This window comes from Pseudorca crassidens, chromosome 18 (genome assembly GCF_039906515.1).
Source record: "Pseudorca crassidens isolate mPseCra1 chromosome 18, mPseCra1.hap1, whole genome shotgun sequence".
NCBI classification, from domain to species: domain Eukaryota; kingdom Metazoa; phylum Chordata; class Mammalia; order Artiodactyla; family Delphinidae; genus Pseudorca; species Pseudorca crassidens.
The window spans coordinates 63703540-63725387 of record NC_090313.1 but is presented as its reverse complement, the minus strand read 5'-3'; the positions used below and the strand labels follow the sequence as shown (position 1 = coordinate 63725387).

Here is a 21848-nt window from a genome sequence, read left to right as displayed (position 1 = left end):
ATCTGAGAAACAGGATTCTAGAACATGGTCTGTGTCAGTAGGATCTAACCCACTTTCAGTTCTGAGCTGGAAACAAAACAGAAATGAGTAAGGATGTCTTGGTTGAAAATCTCAAGATGGACCCTGAGAAAGAGGACAGGAGAGGATGTGAAAAGGGCGGACGGGACAGCCCCTCCCGGACCCCAAACAGTGTCTGGTGCAAAATGGGAAAAGGCACCCAGGTAGGTAGGGGGTAGGTAGCCCCCGGTTATGGCTTATAATAGAGGAAAGTCACCCCTTTCTCTGGGCGGATGTCAGCCCCCATCTCTATTTATTTATTTTTCATGCTTGTCTATACTTCCCTCACCTTTTCCCTATCAGCCTAGGATTTCCCACGTTGAGTCTTGGCTGTCAAGCTCTGGGGAAGGGGGTCTCTGCCCCTCCCCTCCCCTCCCCACATCCGCACCGGGGCGCAGCTCCAGCAGGAACAGGAAGGCCGGGATCCCTCAGGGGAGACCCCGTGCTGACACTGCTACCTCAGTGTCCAAGGCGTCCGAGAATGTGACCCGTGAGCCTCCAGGGGCCACGGGACATTCCCCCAGGCGGCTGGATCAGCCTCTCAGAGCCCGGGATGGAGGAGGGGAAACAGAAAGACTGCCGCGCGCGGGGTGCTCTTCCCAAGCTGCGTCCTCCCTCAGGTCATCCCTGGGGGACGCCCACGGGCTCTGGGTGCCTCGCGGAGGCCTGAAAGGCCGAGCGGTTGAACTGGAGGGGAGCCGGGCGTGCCCTGGGGGCGGGGCCTGGGCAGTGCTCTTCCGGGTCTTCCGTGCGTGACCTGCGTGAGGAGCGCCTCGGAGCTGCTGCCTTCCGCGGCAGTTAGGAAGGCCCCGCCTGGGCGCCTGCTCGGGGGCCTTCTCCTCGTGCTTTTCTTGCGGAAGCGAGTGCTCAGGGACGTCGAGACAGCGGAACTCTGGCCGTCATGAGGTCCGCAGACAGCCGGCAGCTGCTCCCCAAGAGTGAACCAGCCCGCGGTGAGTAGCCCAGATGGTTAGAGAGCCTCCCAGCGCTGCCGCGGCCTCAGAGGACCGGCTCCCGGGGAGGGGAAAGGGCCGGAGTGGGGCAGCTCAGGTGGAGTTTGGGGCCCCGGGGCAGGATGCTTCTGTGTTTTGAGGAAGCTTTTTTAAAAATGGTCCCTCAACCCACCCAGCTCCCCACCGCAAGTGTCCCAAGTGGGAGTCCCTCATTATGAAAAGGGCCCTCCCTGCCCCCTCCAAAAGAACCTGTGATCCTCAGAAAAACTTATTAGCCGCCGTGAACCCACAAAATGAAGTTTCTCTGCACGCGGTGCCCTCGGTGGCGCGCTGCCTGTGAGGGAGGGGTGCTGGAGACCTCCCGGTACCGCGTGGTGCTCCCCTAGACACCTCAGAGCATGGACCCCACCACAAAGCCCGGCGCAGGGACCCTCTTTTCCTCGTTGTCCCTGAAGGCGGTGGAAGTGAGGGTTTCTCGCAATTCATGCTTACCCTCGACTGCTCTCAGGAGTCCTTCTCAGGACTGACCCAGTGGGGTCCCAGCGGAGTGCTGGAGGACCAGGGACGGGCTTGCAGAACGAACCACTGTAGCAGCAGGCCCGCCCCCCTCTCCTTTCTGGCTTCGTGCTGCCACTGCCTCCTTCTCCCTTTCTGGAAACCCCATTTAGGGTTCGGTGATCCCGGTGGAGTTAAGCTTTTGAGGCAAAGCAGCAGTGTGTGTCTGTTACAGAGGATCGCGTCCCAGGGATCTTTCAAGAACCATCCCTGGTCACTGAGACAATTTCATAAGACAAATGAGACAATCCACGTAAAGAGTTAGAACAGCTTAATAATCCTTGCAAAGAGTTAGCTATCTTTTTTTAATAGACGTCTCTTAGGTTGAGTGTCGCTTGAGCCCTTGGCGTTGGGCACCGCCCCAGTGCCTGTACACTTCCCTCTAGTTTGATCCCAGAACATGAGGTTGAGGGAATGACCAGCACCCTTCTGTTCAATTCCAGTGAAAGGAGACAGAGCAAAACTTCCCTTGCTCTGATCTGGGGGCAGGTAGAATCTTGGATTCTGGAGCATGAGAAGCTCAAAGCAGACTTCTTGCCATCACCCAGAGGCGTTTTCCTCCCCTCCCCGCTCCCTACCTGCTTACAGTTAACATGTTTCTGACAGTGTTCACGCCCTGAACAGCTGTCCAATGCTATTACAGTTGGAATGTAACATTCATAGATTCATTCATTCAGTAATGTTTCTTGATGCTCCAGGAATGCAGAGAGTGGAGGCCAGGCATTATGTGGGATCTGTGATGTTCCTTGGACTAAACACATGAGGCCCCTGCCTTCACACAGCTTGGGTTTTAGTAGAGGGAGACAGCCAACATGTAACAAAATAAATGAGATCACTTCAGGTAGTGATAAGCATTAAGAAGAAAATAAAACTGAGTAATGGAGAAGAGGGCTAAGAAGGGTTCTTGGAGGGGGCAGCATTCTTGGAGGGCAAGCACTCGGCTCTCCAGCTGCGGGCTTCCGGGCAGCACCCTGCTCTAAGGCAGACACAAGCTTGGCAAGTTCACAGGATAGTAAGAGGGCCAGTGTGTCTAGAGAGGGATGGGAGGGGAAGGGAGCTGGAGGGGACGAAGTCAGGGAGGTGGGCAGAGCCGTGGAAAGCCTGGCCTTGCGCTTCCCTATCTACACACAAGAAGTGTGAGCATGAAGTACGGGACAAGCTAGGAGCTGCTGGGTCTCCATGGGGACACCCAAGGGGAGAAGACCTCTGCCATTGGTATTCCTCAATGGCTGCTCCATAAACAGCTCAGGGGGAGCCCTAAGAACGCCTGCTCCAGGAAGGCGAAGAGATTCGTTTTTCAAACTTCTGCTGCGTAAGGGGGTGCCTCCATGGGAGAAACCAACAGGGCTGGGCAGGGCTGGCCTCTTGCGAAGAGGTGAGAGACAAATTTCTCCCCTGGGACCCTGATGCAGTACCTCGTTTAACTGCTGCTTCCCTGGACAAAAATTAAACCCAACAGCAAGAGAAGGGGAACCTGAGGCCACCTCAGTTTGGCGGGTGGGGGGAACTGATATTGGTTGTCCTGGGCATTTTACCCACATGATCGTATTTGATGCAAGTCCTGTGCTACACCAGTCCCGTGCCTAGTCCCATAAGAGAGGCAGGAAACTTGAAGTTCAGAAAGGTGGTATAACTTGTACACGGTCGCACAACCAGCAAGTGGAGGAAGCAAGACGCTCCTCAGGCTGTCTGTCTGCGGCAGCCCACATCCATGGGAGCCCTCCTTCAGGAAGAGACCAGGTCGATTTCAGAGTTCCCCCAGGCATAGGCAGCTGCACTTGGACTTCTTGGCTTCAGGATGGCCCAGCCATGTTTGCGTCAGATCCTCTGAGCCCCACCTGAACAGGTTTCTGATTGTTGGGTGTGATTAGCGGAGTTGTGAACAAGGAATAGCTCACACGCTGGGGGTGAATGGGAAACCGTGTCCCGTGAGCTGGAGGCCTGGGGAAATGAGGACAAAGCCAGCTGGGCCGTGGGCCTCAGGCGAGCCCCCCAGACCCAGACCCACTGAATCAGGAAGTGCATTTACGGCTTCTGCAGGTGCTCTGAGTTCCAGTTCGCCAGGCTTCTTCTTATCACTGATTCTGCCTTGAGGGATTCGTGTCACCTGCCCCCAGGGCCTGCCTTTTCCTTTTCATCCTGGTTGAGGTCCCAGTTCTCCTGGGTTTCTAGCTACATCGGATAACGTCCTGCTTAGCTCTGAGGTAGGTGAGGGCTGCCCCAACTCTCACCTCCAGTCCTGGGCCCCTCTGTGGGCGTCATCCTGGGAAAGGGTTCCCATCAGGCACCACTAGTCTGGCAGGACTCCCTCCAAAGGTCAGGCTGTTGGGTCTCGATACCTCAGAGACCAGCCTGTTTCCCAACGTCAGGACGCCAGTCGAGGCTTTCCTCACCGATCAACCTCACCAGGCTGTCACCTGCTGGCCAGGCCTGCGACTGCTCCGCAGGGGCACGCATTTCCCTCTGACTGGGCTCCAGCGCCGTGCCTCCCTCTCCCTGGGAGAACCCTGGCTCCTGAAGACTCCCCTGGGGCCTGGGCAGTCCGTGGAGCTGCAGGGGCGAGGCGCGACCCACAGAGCCCTCTATGAGGGCAGCTGAGACGGACCGCCCTCCTCAGCCCTCTCTGCCGGGGTCGCCGGGAAGCCCAGCCAGCGCCCGCGGGGCGGCAGGAACCTCTCCAGCCGGACCCAGGCCTGCAGGCTCCACCCAGGACCTCATTTGCACTTCAATAACACGCTTTTCTTTCACTCCGCTCTGTATCTGGGTGTTAGATGTGTCAGTGGAGAGACTCCCCAGCGCAATTAAACGGGAGTATTGAGCCGGAGAGAAATCATGTGTTTGACTCGGATATTTAAGCAACCACCTTTCAGTATTGACTAAAAAATTGGCCTTCCAGCTGTCCCTGCTGGCAGGCTCTTCTGGCATCTCTTCAGACCCCTGTTAATGTGTTTTTCAAATTTCAACTTGCTTCAACTTGTCTCCAAGCTGATTCCCCCAACGATTATCATAATGGGTTCCAGGCTGACCCGCATACGGCGCTTAGGCAGGCAGCCCGGGCTCCTCCCTGGAGGCGACTCCTCCCCATAAATCACAGGCCGTGGGTGTCCACTTGCTGGGTTCACGGCAGGTTAAGTCAGCTCGGAGGACTTCTTACAACAATTCCTAATCGTTCTGGAGAACTTTAGTGCTGAGGGTCTCTCTCCTGACTGAGTTTAAGCAGCGTGCCTGCTGGGGAACTTGCCGATTCCCTTCATATTTTACTCACTCTTCCCAACAGGAAGAACTTTCCCACCCCCATGGGTAATTCTTGGATGGGTTTGTGGTCACTTAATTGCCAGGGTCCTTGCCCCTGGCTTTACAGAGTCTTGACGATACAAGTGCCTTTCCCAGACGTGTCCAACGAGCTGAGATCCAGCTGGTTTGGAGCCCGGCTGCGGAACCTGGGCCCTCGTTCTCGGCTCCAAAGCTTTTCAACAGCTTTTCTGAGGCCTTCATAAGCATGGCTGTCAGACTTTCCCAGTCTCTTCTACTTGGGGCTGATGAATGGCATAGCCAATTTTAACCTCAGGCTTTCTAGAAGTTGACCTGTTAACCCAGCAGCGTTCCATAGAAGGAAGATCCTGGGAGGTGTAAATGAACTCTTTACAAATCAGCAGGTAAATACTGGAGGAACATGCGACTTCTGGGTAAAGTCACTGGTTGTCAGCTTTGGTATCATTGGCCGGGATGTGGCATCAGAGCTGTGGGTGGGAGGCAGCCGTGGGTGGGAGGGCATCAGAATCACCCGTGGTTGACAGTACAGGTGGCGGGGCCTGTGCAGAGAGTGACTCAGCAGGTCCAGAAAAGGGTTTGTTCCGCTCTGGTTGGTCAGCCACCTCCACGGGGCAGTCGGATGAGCTGCTGGGCTCAGGAACCGTTGTCATAGTGGAAGGAGCATTGGCCCTTCATCAGAATTCCTGGGCCTGCATCCAGGTCCTGATATCCAGTCACCAGCTGTGTCACTTGGGGCGAGCCTCAGCCTCTTCGCTTCATTTTTCTCATCCTGAAGGCACAGGTGATAGAGTGCCTGCTTTACGAGGGAGGTGGCTTTGAGGAACATATGAGATACTGTGTATCATCCGAAAGCTGTAAAGTGCTGAAGACAGGTCAGGTGTGCCGACTGCTTAATCACTTAGGGACCCTATTGTTGAGAATTCATTCACTTAACAAATATGTGAGGCTTGGCACAAAACTCTAAGTGGTGCTACAGGGGTTAAAAATATAATACTGGTTTGCTGCACACAGGAGCTTTAGATCAGCAGGCAGAAGGAGAGCCACAGGCAAGGTGAGCGCAGGGTGTTACAGGGCTGACAGCGAGCACAGGTGAGGCTGGAGACACACCGAGGACTTGAAAGACTCTTAGAGGACGTGCAGGTGACGGCAGGAATGGGCATGGCAAGGATGTGGCCTCTGCTCTGGTCCCTGGAGAATGCAGGGGCTTCTGGAAGCTGGAGATGTAGTTCCTCCAGGGCATGGCCTCTTTTGCCCATGGACAGAAATAGGAAGCAAGGGGGTGGGTGATCCTAGAATGGCAACCCCTCCCCCAAGTGTGGAGACTCCATTGAACCCTTTTCATCACTAGGATAAAATTCTCTCACTGACGGTGTCTCCCTCCACAAATATTTCTAGCATCCATGGCTCCTTTCTCTGTTCACACCCATGAACACTATGGTGCGGTCAGCCTGCCCTCCCCCCAGAGCAGGTCGATTTATTGGAAAATTAACCCTGATGGAACCAAGCAGGAGGAGATAAGGTGCTCCTTACATGTGGAGACCCCGCAGAGTAAAGGCCGGAGCAGGGCAGGGTGGGAGTTACGGGTGGGGTGGGACAGAAAGGCCAGCAACCGTCCCTGTGCTGGGAAGGACCGGGACAGGGTACTGGGGAGACCCGACAGAGTCTGACTTCAGGCTCCAGCCAAGCCCCCTCCCCACTGGGGGAGAATCAGTACTGAAACCAAGTTGTGATTTCCCATATCTGATTCTATCTAGGAGGTTAGAAACAGATGCAGAAATGCAGACAAGGAATTATTTTAATTGCAAAAGTAAGAATCCCTTCTTGTAACCCCAAATCCTATCATATCCTTTATGACCACAGAGCCCTGCCTGTAACGTCCAGGCGATGACCCAAATCCCATGTATATTCCCCAAGACAACAGCGTTCTCCCAGACTCCACCTTGCTATCACTTATGCACTGCTCCCCCCCCTCCCCCCGGCCAAGTTCACATTTGACAACATAGCATGTGTGATGGCTGTTTTCCAAACAGGGGAAGATTTCTTCTGCTACCACTCTTTTCATTTAATCCATTCTTAATCTACATTGAAATGGGTTTCTGTGCTGCTTTTAATTATTTATTGGGCTGTGTTAGTTTGCTCAACTAAGGATTGTTTATTCATTTACGTTATAGAAGGAATTATTATTTTTTATAACCAGAAAGTGCAGATAAACCGAAAGAAGAAAACAAAAGCACCTGTTAATTCCATCACCCAGAGAGACTGTTGTTAAAATTTTGGTGCCCATCCTCCCAGACTTGTATGTGAGGGTATGTGTGTACATGTGTACTTTTTGTTACAGAATTGGGATTATCACATATACTGTTTGGTAAATTAGCAGGTGATGAATTTGTTTCCTTTAAACATTTAAAACATTTCAAAACACATTTCGAGTTTTATAAAAAAAAAAAATAATGTGCTTGAAATGGTACACTTATTTCCCATGGTGCTACACACCAAAAGCCACATTTACTTTGTATCAAATGAAACCCCAATTATCTTGTACTTCTGCACATGTGCATCCATTTCTGATGACCCTGATATTCTGAAGTTACCTCTGAATTTTCCAAGAAGGACTAACCGAGTTCAATTTAGCTTTGGTATTTAGATTATTCCTGGTGGCTAGATATTAGTAATCCATGGAAGATGTACATTGTAATTCTCAATTAGTCAGAAAACGTAATTAGCCAGAATGCTGCATTTCCTAACTCTGCCCGATAATGAGCATTAAACTGTAGCAAAATGATGCTCCTAATAGGCAGTCCTCAGGGGCTGTGAGCAGTGGGTCTCATGGGAGCAAAAGACGATGAATGAGAATTTATCTCAAGTAAACAAGGAAATTCTTCCACCATCTGGATTGTGGAATTGCACTGGGGTAAAATGTCAAATATATATGTGTAGAAATTCCAAGAGAGTCTTGCAATTCCATGTTGACCAAGTCTCGTTTGAATTGTCAGGCAGCATGAACTCAAAATTTGGCCTGTCCAGCTTTCAGTAGGCCATCTCAGTTCTTTCCCCAACACAATCCTAGCTGGTCGTCTTTCTCTCACTGTTAATCAGGGGATTTTTTTCTCAAGGAGAGAAAGGGGAGAGTTTCATAGGAGTGAAATGGGAGTAGATATGGAGGAGGACCACGGTTAAGACACAAGTGAGAAAATGAGACACGGCCAGGTTAGAAGAGAGAAAATTGTGCTGTGGATGCAAGAGAACGGAATCAGCGGTGAAAAGCTAAGTTGAAAAATTTTTTGAGAAGAGAAATTGGAAGAAAAACATGAAGAGGTGTTGCATAAAGGGGAGACTGAGAGATTTGTGAAATATTATTTCCTAGTGTTGAGTTTACGTCCAAAATTTTTTGTGAGAGGTTAAACCAGAAAATAGATTATTCATCCTGGTTACAAAGAAATCTTGGTGCCGTCGGGAAGCAGGAGCACATCAGAAACAGAGCCTGACTGTCGATAGGTAAAGAGACAGTTTTCTTTGCTATATTCCCTCTTTTTATTTTTATTTTTTTTTAAAGCAACTCCAACTCCTTCTTGTTCAGTTTTTTATTTTTATTAGGGTAACCCCTACTTGGGGTACAAAGACAAACCAAATAACTTCTGTGATCACAGTACTACTTTGTGGAGATTTTCTCTCATAGTTCTTATAACATTTCTGTGAGCTGAGTAGGAGACGGATGTATGGTCTAGTATCCTGTTACATCTGGAGGAGCTGAGGCACAGGGAGACACTAGATGGGGAGGCTGAACCCTTTTCTGATGCTGATGGGCAAACTGGAGGCAGTACTACTTTTTCTCAGTAGAAAAAAACCCTACATTCCCATCTGTAATCAGTTCCTTTTTCCTTCGTTTGCGATGGTGCCAAAACAAAACTGAACTCAGACTTTTCAAACATACTGTCCTTATCATTTATCCTGAATGTTTCCATTTTTGAAAAATTCAATTCCTTTTTAAATTATAATAGGGCTTACATCTCAAAGAAAAACAATACTGCAATGAACTCTGTAATTCAAAGTGAAAGGGATAAAGGGTATTTGGAAAAAGACTAGTAGTGAATTAGCAAAAAAACAAAACCAAAATCCCACCCCATATGGGAATAATCTATTTCCAAAGAGCATAAAATACTGCTGAGCAGGAGTCAGTCTTTTGCATGTGTTTGGAGTGGGGTGGGATGTGCCACGATGCGCAAATGAACCTGTAGTTAATGACAACTCCACTTAGCCAGCTCCCGTCGAAACCCATACCTTATACAAATGCCGCATCTGAGGGGTTTATGAACCTTGTCAGTTTAGCCCCAACTTCTGCACGAGCAAAATACTCCATATGAATCATCACCCAGATTTGCCCCAGTGACATGGTTCTAGATCCGCCAAATTCTCACCTCATCCTGGGCCTGAGCCTGGGAGAGACTGGGGAAAGGTCCAGTAGCCCACGTTTTTCCACCTGTGTCATCAATTATGTTCATTAGTGACCAGTCCGTTAGCAAATTGAACTTGCCTCCATCTGATTGTTTTGTGCTAAAAATTACCCATTGCTTTTAGGATCTTAAAACAGAGGTAATCACTGATCCAGGTTCAGGAGGAAGGGAGGTGCTAACAGCCCCTAATGTCAAAGGAAGTCATTCATTCGTTTGGGGACAGAAGGCTGGAGACGAAGCCCCGCCTGCATTTCCTAATTTTTAGAACTCTGGAGCTTCAAATCAAATATGGGAGCCTCTCTGAACTTGAGCGTCTCTGGAACAATGATTAGTGTAAAAAAAAAAAAAGAGACAGAGAAATGGGAATATAGATTACTTTAAAATCTTCGATGCTGACCTCTCCAAATGAAAGTACAGGGTGAGCAGGAGATGTGTCTCTACCCAGCCTCCTTGTTTCCATTCCTTTCGAGTCCCGCTACCTCCCTCCTCGTTGTGGCTCACAGACCCAGGTTCTTTTTCGGTGCCTTCCCCATGGGCTTCTTCCCATACTTAGAAATAAGAATTGGCTTCTTTGAGTTTGTGCTGTGTGTGGGGCATTGTGTACTCACTTTGTAGAAGGCATCTAATTTAATTATCACGGCAACCCTGAGAGGAGGGTATAATCGTTATTTCCCCACTTTTCAGATGAGGACAAACGAGGCCCAGAGAGGTTAGTGATGAACCATGGCAGCACTGGGTCTGAACCCTGTGTGTATGGATGCTCAGACCTCGTAGACAGTCACAGGGCAGCAGGTATGGAGGCTCAATGCTGTTATGTGAGTTAGGCACGAGTAAAGATTTGGTAAGTGACCAACAAGATGACACAGCCTCAGACAAAAGATGTAACAAGGCAGATAGGTCTGAATGGACCTTTGTGGCCTCAGCTATGAAGATGTTCTCTTGCTCAGGAGGTAGCAAAGTAAGCCCATGGTGTCCACTCTGTTCCCTGGGGCTGGGCTCAGACAGAGCCCCTGACCCGGGACCAGTCTGAGGCCTGACTGTTCGGCTCACCCCTCTGTCTTGTTTCAGCTTCTGACCAGTTGGCACCCAGAGGGAGTCCAGTGGAGGGACAGGAATCCGTGGAGGCAGCTGACGGACAGTGGTCTTCAGCTCAAAGGTACATCGCTTTCCTAATGACATGCTGCTGTCTGGTTTCTGTGCTTTGTTGTGACAGGGAAACACGAACCCCTCGGGTTAATTTTTCCCCTGCTCAGTGTAATGGCAGCAAAGAAAAGTAACTTCATTTCTCAGCTCAAGACTTCTTAAGCTGCATCTCTTCCTCATTGTCCCTTTGAGAATAAAGGTCTAGAAATGAAACACAATCCTGACAAGTTTGGAAAATGTGCTTTCACAGTCTCAGTTCAAAGCCAACCCCGATACTTGGAGACGTTGGGTCTTGTTTGTTCTCGTGGATGAGAAGTTGGGCTGTAGGGCCTCCTTCTGTTTTCTTCTGACGGGAGTGAACGGCTCTCCTGCTCTCATCACTGTGGTTCGACTGAGTCTTTGCCTTGGAGCAGAAGCCCCAGTGGCTGACTTCGGAGGACACCCTGACCTCAGAGCTGGCCATGGGCAATGTCTTATTCTAAATGATGATGGGAGAGAGGAGGAAGAAAGAGCCCCAGACCCCGCAGTTTATAAATCGCCCCAGAGCACAGCCGGGATGTGAAAGGCACTCAGCCAGGGATTGTGAAAGGAAATCATTTTCATTCCCAGCCCTGGGAATTATGTGAAGCGATAGAACAAAAGCCGCATTCCCCAGAGATTTTCTGAAAGTAAAATGGAGGAGAAAATGTGAAAATCGCCGGAAGGGCAGAGTTAGGAAAGATTGGGAAATTAGGCAGAGTGCCGCCAGCCACCAGGTCCCTTGGCCGGCTGCCTTCAGACTCAGAAGGCCCCTCTACTGCTTCTTCCTGCGGCATGGGGACATCTGGGCAGTGGCGAGTGGCGAGTGCTGGAAATGCTCTCAGAGGCCTGGGGTCAGGGGCAAGGGGCGGCAGAGAAGCGGTCTGGTGGTCTAGCATCTGCACTTGGTGATGGTGAAAAAATAAGTATTTTTTTAACCTATGTAAGAAGGAAAATCTGAAGGGCACACGTAATTTTGTGATTCATTCTTGCTGGGACCTTACTTGTCCCAAGAGGCGTTAACTGTCTTCAGCAGTTCCTAGGAGGGCAGATTTGACTGTCGGCTGCCAATCTCAGGAGGAGGAGGGGAAGGGAAGGCGGAAAGAGCTGAATTCTTTGCTCTGCTGTCCTTCCAGACAACAACTGTGTCTTGTGTCTAGAAATAGGTGGTGTGGCCCGTAGTTCAGAAGGGCCAGAACAAGCCAGGATTAGACTGAATGCAATCTCCAGAGATGTGGGTTCTTGGCCAGCCTCTGCTGCTTGATGTCTTGGTATCTCAATTTTACCACCTGTAAAATGGGGTTAGTGACAGCTGCGCCACCCATTTCACTGCCTCACAGTGAAATACAGGAGCACAAAGATGCTCTTGATATTTCCAACAATAGTAACTACTAACATTTATAGATAACCAAATTCTAGGCACTGGCCTTGCATGCATGTGACACGTTACTTCTGCTCTTGGCAACAACCCCATGATAAGACAATGTTTCCAGTCCCTAACTGACAGATGAGGAAACAAACTCAGGGAGATTTAGTAGCCCAAGATCACACCCCTGGCGCTGGCAAATAGCCTAAGCAGAAGACGTGCTGTTCAACATTACGACAACATCAAAAAAGTCAGGGCAGCCTGGACGTGTGGACCCTGGAGCCAGGTAGAGCCCGGTTTGAATCCTGGCTCTACCATTTGGCAGCTGTGTGTGTTGGGGAAAGTTGCTTATCATCTCTGTGTCTGAATGTTCCTTCTGTAAAATGGGGATAATCAGAGGACCTGCCTTGAAGGGGTGTCATGAGGATTGCGTGACATATACACAAAGCCCTTAGAAGAGTTACGGACGCTTAGTAATCCCTCTGTGAATGTGATTTTTTTTAATGCTCCAGTTAAGTGGTCTTACTGCTAAAGTGGGGCTAAGGAAAGATGATCCAGCTCGCGATTCCTGTTACTTTCCCTGTGTGCTTTCTTTTCAAAATCCTTTAGCTCAGCGGTGAGGGAGGAAAGCCAGCCCAGACAGAACTAGGAGCAGTTAGGTGGTAGCACTGCCTGAGGGATGAAGAGCAAAACGGTTGCCTGGTGGAGTAGTGGCTTTTTGTTTTGTTTTTGGAAGGAGAAAAGCAGGAGCCTGTGGCCCCAGCTCCCAGCTGGCAGCTTCCTTGACCCTGATAGAATATGCCAGTTTAATGCTCAGCTCTACCGAAGATGCCAGAAATGGCGAGGCAGGTGCCCCAGCCCTGGTTGAAAATGGAGAGGATTTTGTTCCATGTTTATTAGGATCAAAATAATCTTTTCCAGCTGTAATTGAATGACTACATCGTGCATTTGGCATCCCCCTGGAGCCTACTATTTATTCTTTGGAGTAAACACTGGTGGAGACAAACTTCAGGTGCCCAGGGAGACCTAGCCAGGCCGACAACGTGCTCCGTGAGCCCCCGGCACTCCCGAGGGAGCATTCGTTCTGGGACGCACCTCTCTGGGTGGGAGCCCTCGGGAGCCTCAGTGCCAAGCTGGGGTGTGTACACACTCACTCAGAGGGCAGATTAGCTCATGGTACTCCTGCACACTGCCGGCCTCCACCAGTGCTGTGTGCTGACACCAACATCTGGTGGTCCGCCCCAGGTGCATCAGTCCAGGGTCTGGCTGTCACTCCAGATCACAGACTTTTGTTTATGAGCAGTGAATGCTCTGCTCAGCAGGGAAGGCGGAGTGACGCTGGGATGAGCCTCCTCTCAGCCTTAGGTCCTCGGAGGTCCCCTCCCACACTTACAACCTGTTAGGTTCGTTTTACCCAGGAACTCTGTCTGGCTCCAGTGCCTTCCTCAGGGCACAGGCCAGGGGCACAGAAGACTGGGATCCAAGCAGATGGCTGGTGCGGCTTCCGACCTGGTCCAGCAGGCCAAGGACTATTACAAACACCCTGGCCTCCAGCCCACGGAGAGAGGCGGATATTTTCATTAGTAAGAATTTGAAAACACCATCCACCGTCCTTCCCCAAGGAGCGCAGAGCTTAATCCCATGGCTTCTTAACCCATCTCCCAGCCTCTTATACACGAAGCCTCTGTGGACAAGTTGGTGGACATGGGCTGAGTCCCTCCCACCTCCCGGACCTCCCTCGGCATGGCTCTCCCCTTCGTGGGCATCTGAGCCTGGCTGTCCGATGCCTTGCCTGGCCAGGGGCTTGTGTCTCACCCTCCTTTGGGCTCTGACCAGCTTGTTCTTAATGACAACCTGACTTTCCCCGCCCTTTCTTTTTCACCCCTTTTTCTTTTCCAACTTTCCTTCAGCTCAAGTTGTGTGTGAGAGAAAGAAGGAGAATCATGTGCCTGGCTGAGGCATGAGATCATTTTTCTCCCCTCTTAGCATGCTCGCTGTCTGCTGGTCGGGGTTACTGGAAGAAAGCGGGAAAGCTCCGTTTCCACAGAGAGCCATCTGGCTCCACCAGACTCACGCTGATGCTAATCTGTTGGTTTCTTTTTCTTTAGTCTTTTCTTTTTCTTTCTTTCTTTTCTTTTCTTTTTTTTTTTTTTTTGTTCCCATGGAACACTTCATCTGCAGCTGTAAACTCAGACCTGGTCCATCTGAAGGCAAGCATTCATCTGGTGCACATTTATTATGGCATCAGGCACCCCTCCGCCTCCATCCCCTTGTAGGTGTCAGGACATCATTGTGATCACTGGTGGGTCTATGTAGTTGTAATGTCAGGGCTGTACTTTCAAATGGAAATTAGGCAATTATGTTCCACATGGAGATATCTGACAGATGCAGAGGTTTTACACCACTGGCTGTGTCACGGGGACAAAGGCAGCCAGCGCTCCCAGGGGAGGGTTAAATAAATAGAATATGTTTCAAGAGCACAGAGAAATCCAGGAATAATTAACTGCGTGATGAGAGTTCATAGATCCTGTGGCTGTTTAACTTCAAAACGTGATAATGATATGTCAACGAACTGCTTAACTCATCCTTGTAAAGGTGGCATCAGAAAACCTGTTACAGTGTACAATTCAAACAGAGGTGGGCGCTGCTCTGCGCATCTGTTTTCCGGTTTCCAAATGCGAAGCCTCAGAGTATTTTCTCTTGTTTCACTTCCCCCGCATGGAGGGCTCCAGTTGGCTGAAGGAGAAGAGGGGCTGGTCATAGCCTGGTATCTACCTGATAGAGCAGTTTCCAGTCAACAGGCAGTGTTAGGTACATAGGTGCTCATGTGGGAAACTATGGTGGTGATACTGTCGTGGGTGCTATCGGTCCAGTACTTGTTATAGGCCAGGCATCAGCCACGTGCTGTAGTCCTGCACGTGTGAGGTAAGTGCCATGATTATCCACATTTTATAGATGGGGAAACAGGTGCAGAGGTAAGAACTGGGCCCTGCCCAACTCTGGTCTTAGCTCTTGGCCACCAGGTTGCACCCTCCTAATGTTCAACCGATGCATACTAGCTCGTGCACCCTTATAAAGCACCTACATCAGATGCATATAGTTGGAGTGAACTCAACAGGAGAGATGTAAAAAAACGTTAAAACTGAATTTTTCACCTAAACTATCCAGCTGTTTAAACAAATGGTTAGTTTGGAGCCTGCAACATGCAGTAAGGTTCACTCAGTGTGTCCCAGACTGGATTGGAATGAACCCATATTACCAAAAAGTAAAGTGCCCTCAGATCCTGGCCATTGCTCTTTTCTGTCCTGGAGGAGAAAACTCAGAGTGGGCTTTGGTCCATGGCTGTGGACTTTGCAGCCCCTGAATTTTCCTCCGATGTCATGGCCTTGGATTAGGCTAGGCTGATGCCAGTGGGAACTGAGAAAAAGGAAAGACATCTTTTATATAAGACACTTTTTAAACTAAGCATATGATAAAATAAATAAAATAGATTTATGTAGGAATCTCTAATGCTTTCTCAGATCAACAAATGCCAATGAGGCCCCACTGTAGAGAGAATACATTAATCAAACAAAGCGGGGGGTGTCAGGAACCGTCTACTAATTTGCCAGCGACTAATAAACACCACTCTGAACATGACTTGTTTTATCTTATTCAAGGGTGGAAAAACTTTTAAGGAGATTCAAAATCATTTAGAGCATCAGCTTCGTCTTACGTTAGGAAAAAATTAAGTTTCTGCTTATGGAAAAATCAGTTTGACTTTTTTCATCTCTATTGAACACATTTGTTTGGAAATACTGTTATAAACTTGCATTGCAAGAATGAAAAACATCATTAAAGTATCTTCTTCAATAAAGACCTGAATTGAAAAGGATTGAAAACACTAGTGACAAACACAAAGGAGACCGAAGTCACAAATCGCTCAAGGATGGATCACTCAGGCACTCAACAAAGCAACAAGAACATCACCCCGTGGGCGGGACCAGCCAGACTGAATCACACCCCATCACAGCAAGGCCTTGTTCCATAGAGACCAAGCACTAATGAACTGAGAGGAAAAAATCAGAGTGAAGAAAATGGGAAAACCAATTAAAAATCAGGAATTAAAAAAATTTTAAATCAAGGAGAACTAAAATGGAGGTTAACAGCCTCGAAATATGTCATAGCTAATGTGATTCAACTGGTTAATGTCCATGATCAGTTAAAGTTATTGGCATATAATATCTTTACACAAAAATTTGTCTTCATTATAAGTTCTTCACACATCAAAAAGTTTTTCAAATTAAGCATTTGACCAAAAGAAAAATCAGTTTACAGAGAAGCCTCTCACACTTTCCCAGATTCAACAAGTGCCATTGTGAAAGTTCAAGATGCCCAGACTTGCAGGGATAATTTATTAATTGAACCTGAGCTGTCTACTACTTTGCCTGTGATTAATGAGCATCAGAAATACACACTCACGCATATAATCATTAGTCATTTTAGCTTCCCAAATATTGAAATACATTTAGAAAACCATTCAAAATCTTTGTGGCCATCAACTTATGATAGAAAAAAATTAAAAACCCTCTGATTAAAAAGGAATTGGGGGCTTCCCTGGTGGCGCAGTGGTTGAGAGTCCGCCTGTCGATGCAGGGGACGCGGGTTCGTGCCCCGGGTCCGGGAAGATCCCACATGCCGCGGAGCGGCTGGGCCCGTGAGCCATGGCCGCTGAGCCTGCGCGTCCGGAGCCTGTGCTCCACAACGGGAGAGGCCACAACAGTGAGAGGCCCGCGTACCGCAAAAAAAAAAAAAGGAATTGGTTTTGCCTTTCTCTTTAACACATTTGAAAATATTATTATAATCTTGTGATTGTGACTCAAAGTGATTGTGATTGGCAAAATCAGAATTGATTTTGACCCAGCTCTTGCAAAAAATAGTGTATGTGTGTTTGTGTGTGTGTATCTGAATATTAACCATGCTTTCAGGTAACATACGTATCGTATCGTGACTGCATGTATGCGTATAGCTCCATAATACCTTAGCATCTTCAGAGAAGTAAAGCAAGTTGCTGGCCAGTGAGAGTACCGATAAATCAGTAGGGATGGAACAATGCAGGAAAGCTTTCCATTAGCCATTCCAATAAAAACATATCAAACTTCTTTACACTTGATCGTGGGCAATGTGAACTTTGAAAAACCATGCCCTTTATTGAAAGAAATAAAATGAGACAGTGAGCAGACTGTATAAAAACCACATGTGGGATTTTTCAGATTTCAGTCTTCATACCCTTGACAATATCTGTTCAGACTGAGCCACAGTTACTCACAGAAGTGAGCCACAGTCCTCAGATGGATCGGGGTGGAGAAACAGTTGAAAGCCTCTGATTTAGATCAAAATGTTAATAGTGGTCATCTTCAGGAACTAGAATTATGGGTGACTTTATTTTTCTCCTTCATGTGTTTGAGTTTTTCAAATAATAATGTAATGGGCTTTCCAGCAAGATGTTTAAATGAGTGGGCACTGGAGCCAAGCCACCAGATTTGGAGTCTGGCTCTGCTGCTTATTGGCTTGTGCAAATCACTTTCCACCTTTGGACTCTCAATTTTCTCTCTGTAGAATGGCAATCATCACAGTGCCTACATCAAAAAGTTATGATGATTAGCAAGATAATGCTTGCAAAGCACATAGTGCCTTGCACATGTACTGTGCAATAAATGTTAACTATTTTTTTAAAAAAAAATCCTTATACAACCCATGTCTGTATGGATTCTTACAAAAATAGAAAGAGAGTGGAAATCCTGTCTCACTGATGAAATCTATTATTATTTTCATGTGCCACATTGCCTGATGGCCTGGTATAAGTGAGCACTCTCTCCAGTTCCTTCTGTGCCGCACTTCCCTGTGTTTTTCATTCCTAACACTCATTGCAACCTGAAATTGATTTGTTTATATACTGGAATCAGCCGTCCTGTTGATTTTAAGCTACCAATAGTTTAACAAATGGCTTGCAAAACTCCTGAATATTTAACAATTGGCTTTCATGAACCAGCACACCCCTGACTATCTTCGACTTTGACAATTTCAACATTTTAAACTGCATTTTAAATGGTAGTTTGGGTTTGACGATGAAGGACAATAAACCCCCTGTCCATACCCTCAGGCCAGCACAAATATGACAATTTGTAGGCAATATTACCAGCTGTAACTAACCATATAACTGATGGACCATTTTTCTGGGTTGATTTTAACTATTGTGGAGGTAAAACAGAAGATTTCCTTGGAAACCTATAGGATTGTAAAAATAAGACCCCTTATTCCTTCCCCAAGTAGCTCCAACGCTCTGAGGAAAGGAGCAAAGTTGAGCACCTTTGGATTTTTTTTTTTAAGATCCAAGTATTTTCTTTGTCAATTTACTTCAAAAGTCAAAATAATATAGAAAGGCGTATGTTAAGATATCTTTCTCCTATTTCTACACCTGTGCACCCGTTGTTCTCGTTGACAAAATTGTTTTTTGTTTTGTTTATATTTTCTGTATTAAAATACAAGTAAACACACATGGGTGTTTGTATTCCCCACTCCTTCCTGTGTTACTCAAAAGAAACTTTTTACAGCGCTCTCCACCTAGCTTTTTTCACTCAACAAAACCGGGAGTTTTTCCGTGTCAGTGTAGAGACCATCCTCATTCTTTTTTATAACTGCATATGCTTTCATTATGTGGCAAGTTAAAGGTGGCCCCAAATTCTTTGCTTCTCTTCTCATTGAGAGATGGATTCTTGAATATGTGGTGGCCTTAGTGACTTGTTTGGCCAACAGAATATAGTGCAAGTGAGGCTGTGTTTGTAGGTCATGAATGAAGCTGTCTGTTCCCACCTCCTGCCACTGGGGACACTCCCCCTGGGGGGCCAGGTGCTTGGGGAGAAGTCATTGATGCCCCTCAGACCTCCATGCTGTGAGGTAGCCCAAGCTAGCCCACATGGAGAGACCTTGCATAGAGAGATGCTCGGTTGGTCCCCAGCTATTTCTGCCATGCTGGCCCACACCCCAGATAGGGCAAGGAAAACAGTGGAGACTTCAGGTGATTCCAGCCCAACTACCATCTGACCTCAACTCCACGAGAATTCCTAAGTGAGAAGCACCCAGCTGAGCCCCATCAACCCACAGAAGTGAGAGATAATAATACATTGTTGTTCTGACTTCTGTTATTTTGAGGTCCTATACCAACTGATAACCTGAACAGGTACACATGATTTATTTAATTAGCCCCTCATAGATGAGCATTCAGGTTGTTACCAATCTTGTGTTATTTCAACCAAAGATGTAATGAATAATTTTGCCTGTATATCTTTTTTATACTGTTTCAAGTATAAGTTCCCAGAACTAAAATTAGTGAGTCAAAGGAAAAATGCATTTGCAGTCTGGTTTATTTCCATTCATTTAAAGTGTCCATTTGCTCATCCATTTTTCTATTGGCTTGCCCTTTTACTTCTCAGTTTCTAGAAAATTAGTTCTTTGTGATGAGGTGCAAATATTTTTTTCCCCACTTGTCTTTGAACTTTGCTTATGTTGATTTTTGCTATAAAGAATTTTAAGTCTCCCAAATTTCTTCTATTACTTTTAGCATTTAATCTTTGATCCACTTGGAATTTGTTCTGATGCATACATATATAGTTACTAGTTACAAAATTATCTTGGTAGTATTTAAACACAGGGATATTTAATTCAGGGAGATTTGACATCTTTATAAAATTCACTCCTTTTATTCAAGAATATTTGCATTTGTTTAAGACTGCTCTTGTGTCTTTTAGGATCAATTTAAAGTTTTTTTCATATAGATCTGGAACATTTCTTAGGTTTATTCTTGGTTACCTTGGCTTTTTTTTGTTGTTACTGTAAGTGTAAAAAGGTCTTTTTTTGCATTGCATCTTCTAACAAGTTGTTTAAATGCATGAAAGCTTTTGAAAATGTTCATTTTATATTAAGCCACCTTACTGAAATCTTTTCATAATCTTCAGATGATCTTTTTGGGTTATCCAAGTATACATATTATGATAACTTTACTCTTCAATTTTTGTATGTCTAATTTCTCTTTTCTAACTGTTTATAACATTTAAATCTTATTCCTGCCTTTAATAGGAATGCTATTGGTATTTCTCCTTTAAACATAATGTTGACTTTCAGTTTGGTTTGTTAGGGAAGTACACATCTGTTCCTAATTCACTGAATTTTTTACGTCAGTAATGGACACTGAATTTTACTTTTAAGCATCTAAAGAGATACATATTTTTCTTTGATCATTAATATGTTGAATTCACATAACTAGACTTCCTAATGTTGAACTGAAATGGAGCAGTACCCTATGGTCCTTCCCTATGTCCCCAGACTGCCTTTTGTCTGTAGAAAAACTTTAGCCAAAGAATAAGTTTAATCAGAGAAGTGAGAAAATGCAGAAACAAAGAAAATCGGTCAAACAGGACAAAACAATAATAGTTTAGTCATGGAGCAAAGTTAAGGATCTTTATTTCCTTCTCAAGGGCTATAGGTAGTATTCTGAGCCCTATCCTGTGAGCTGGCTTGTAGATCCTATAACCCCACCAGACGGAAGAAGTTAACTACACGATGACCAGACTGTAGCCATGACATAAGCTGCCGCGATTCCGAGAACTGGCCTCAAGGAAATGGGAACAAACTGACCCTGGAACTGAAGCCTAACTCTACTTAAAACAATCAAGATGATGCTGAGCAGATCACTGCAGGACCAATTTCAAGATGATTGTCAGAGCTGACCATGCTGTTTGTATCACTATAGGTAGCCCCCTCCCTCCGTTCTGTCTATAAAAGCTCTTGCCCCACTGGTTGTCAGTGGAGGTGGGGGGAGTCGGCCTTTGGCCGGGAATTTCCCCCCACCAGCCGCCAGCCTCTGAAATAAAGCAAACTTTCCTTTCCACCAAGCTTGCCTCTTTATTGGCTTCTGAGCAGCGAGCAGCTGGACACCCACTTTCAGTAACAGAACCACCTTTGCATTGAATAAACCCCGCTTTGTCACATTGTATTATTCTTTTGAGTTCCTTGAGTCTATTTGGTAAGATTTTGTTTTTTTTGCATCAGTAAAGTTTTTTCAGTTGTACAATTATTACCAGGTTTTTGCGTCAATATTATGCTCACTTTGTGTCCTGTTTAAATCTTTTTTATACCCATATCCATTTAATTTTGCTTGGTTTTTCTCATTTTGATCCTCTAAGCTCCTTACTTAAGCTTTTATTGTTATCTCTTTTTCCTTCCAATTCATCCCTGTTTCTTTGGTTTCTTTCTTTTCCTCCTATTTGTACCCTGGACCCTGTCAGCTCACATGTTGTCTCTTGTTGTCCTGTTATCACTGCCAAATAGATTCCTGCGTCTCTGCTTTGTGCCCAGGCTTTGTAGAGGTAACTGCTTCATTAAATATTTTACATTGGTAGTAAAAATACTTTTTTTCTTACTGTTTTTGTCTGCTCTCTGGCAGCATTTTATCTGCTGTTTATTTTTCCTGATCTTTTTTGGGTCTGTATCTTTGAAATAACTTGGGTTTGTTCTTTTTGATGCCTCACCTTTGAGGCAGGTGAGTTTTTCTTGGACCAGATACTTGCAGGGCCACATCCCAGCCTAGCAGGAATTTTCATTATGAACCAGGGTCTTGTGCTGGTTATAGATATATTGCCCCCAGCCAATAATGACAAGCAGCTGTGGGGTTTTTCAAAAAGCATCTTTTTCCCTGCTGCTTGTAGGTAGGGCGTTCCCTGCAAGTATGCGATTTTTTAAAACCCCATCACCTCTACTTTCCACAACCAAACTGGGTCCTGGAGGGTTTTTGCTGCCCTGTTTGTACATCGTCTCTCTGTTGTAAACATGACGCTTAGATTCTGTTCCTCAGCTGATCTCTTTTACAAATGCATTTTGCTGACTCATCCTGATCTCTGCAGTCAAGTACTGTCCTCTCCTCTCCCTCCTATATGCTCCCCTGCTTTTTCCAGCCCATCCACCTGTTTTGTAGTTTTCAGCTTTAACTCCCTATTT

The 21848-nt window shown here is 46.7% G+C and overlaps 1 long non-coding RNA gene across 4 annotated transcripts in view; it reads left to right on the top strand.

The window, feature by feature from the left end:
* The first annotated feature begins 819 nt into the window (after positions 1–819).
* The window catches only part of LOC137210913 (uncharacterized), a 32981-nt gene continuing 11952 nt past the window's right edge, over positions 820–21848 (top strand). For all 4 annotated transcript variants that reach the window (XR_010936792.1, XR_010936794.1, XR_010936795.1 and 1 more), the window contains exons 1-2: positions 820–1010; positions 10358–10445. This is a non-coding gene — a long non-coding RNA (uncharacterized lncRNA). The remainder of the gene's footprint in view (positions 1011–10357; positions 10446–21848) is intronic.